The sequence below is a fragment of the Mastomys coucha genome, unplaced genomic scaffold, assembly GCF_008632895.1.
Source record: "Mastomys coucha isolate ucsf_1 unplaced genomic scaffold, UCSF_Mcou_1 pScaffold21, whole genome shotgun sequence".
Lineage (NCBI taxonomy): Eukaryota > Metazoa > Chordata > Mammalia > Rodentia > Muridae > Mastomys > Mastomys coucha.
The window spans coordinates 49,387,450-49,389,393 of NW_022196904.1; the positions used below are offsets into that span (position 1 = coordinate 49,387,450).

Below are 1,944 nucleotides of genomic sequence, written 5' to 3' on the forward strand. Positions count from 1 at the left end.
CTAGAGTGTTTGACTTTTTCTCTCTTTCTTTATATTTAGTATTATCTTAACATAATTTATTCTTCCATGTGGCCTTCTGAGTAGAGATTTTCTTCAGTTTAAAGAGTCCTTCTAGGCATACATTGGGCTCCATAGAGACAGTGCCTGAGCAAGCAAGAACTGGACAGGCACTGGCAACTCTGTGCCTCACAGAAGAAAATCAACTAAAATCCTTTGCCCAAAGGAGAACCTAACAAGCAGAGAGGCAAAAAGTCTTCATATGCATTCTTTGTGCAAACCTGTCAGGAGGAGCACAAGAAGCAGAACCCGGATGCTTCTGTCAACTTCTCAAGAGTTCTCCAAGACAGTGCTCAGAGAAGTGGAAGACCGTGTATGCTAAAGAAAAGGGAAAATTTGAAAATACGGCAAAGGCTGACAAGGCTCGTTATGAATGAAAAATGAAAACTTACATCCCCCTCAATGGGGAGACCAAAAAGAAGTTCAAGAGGCTTTCTTCAGCCTTCCTCTTGTTCTGTTCTAAGGACCCCAATACACCCAAGAGGCCTCTTTCAGCCTTCTTCTTGTTCTGTTCTGAGTACCACCCCAAAATCGAAGGTAAGCATCCTGGCTTATCCAATTGGTGATGTTGCAAAGAAACTAGGAGAGATTTTGAACAATGCTGCAGTGGATGACACATAGCCCTACGAGAAAAAGCCTGCCAATCTGAAGAAATTCAAGAAGGATATTGCTGCCTACAGAACTAAGAGAAAACATGATGCAATGAAAACAGGGGCGATCAAGGCTGAAAAGAGCAAAATAAAGAAAGAAGAGGAAGATGATTAGGAGAATGAAGAGGATGAGGAAGAGTAGAAAGAAGAGAAAGATGAAGATAAAGAAGATGATGATGAATAAGTTGGTCCTAGCACAGTTTTTTTTCTTGTCTATAAAGCATTTAACCCCCTGTACACAACTTACTCCTTTTAAAGAAAAAATTTGAAATGTAAGGCTGTGTAAAATTTGCTTTTAAATTGTACAGTATCTTTTTTTTTTTTTTGTATAGTTAACACACTAGCAAATGTGTCTTTGGATAGCCCAGTCCTGGTGGTACTTTCAATAGCCACTAACCTTTCCTGGTACAGTCAGGGGGTTGTAAATTGGCATAGAAATTTAAAGCATGTCCTTGTTGGTGCACAGCACAAATTAGTTATTTATGGGAACAGTAGTTTGGTTTTTGTTTTCTTTAGGTTTAATTTTTGGCGTTTTTTTTTTTCATCTTCAGTTGTCTCTGATGCAGCTTATATGAAGATAATTCTTGTTCTGTTAACTGAATAGCACTCTGTAATTGCAAACTAAAAAAAAAAAAGCAACTGTTTTGTTGATATTCTGTATGCTTCTAAGTAAATACAATTAAAAAAAGAGATTCCTTCTAGCATCTTCATCTTCTGTAGAGCTGTCTTAATGATCATAACTACCAATAGCCTATTTTTATCATGAAACATTTTTACTTTACCTTCAAATATAACAGATAGCTTTGCTAGGTATCATAATCTGGACTGGCAGTTGTAAACTTTCAGAACTTGAAATACATCATTCCAAGTCTTTTTGGATTTTAAAGTTCCAGTTTGAAAAAAAATCTGTCATTCTGATGGACCTGCCTTATATATGATGCTATTCTCTTGCTGCTTTCAATATATTTTATTCATCTCTTATATTTAGTATTTTGACTGTAATATAACAAGATGGGGTTCACTTCTGGTCTTATGTTTAGTGTCCTAGGTGCTTCCGTATCAGGATTTGCATCTGTTTCTAACTCTGGTTTTTTTTTTTTAATTTATTTATTTTATGTGTATGAGTACATTGTAGCTGTACAGAAGGCTGTGAGCCATCTTGTGGCTGCTGGAAATTGAGCTCCGGCCGGGTTAGCTACAGCCCTGCTCTCTACAGCATAATGCACTGTAGCTGTCT

At 37.1% G+C, this 1,944-nt stretch overlaps 1 pseudogene; it reads left to right on the plus strand.

Annotated features, from left to right (window-relative positions):
- The first annotated feature begins 207 nt into the window (after positions 1 to 207).
- On the plus strand, positions 208 to 891 carry LOC116101247 (annotated as a pseudogene).
- Positions 892 to 1,944: the final 1,053 nt, after the last annotated feature.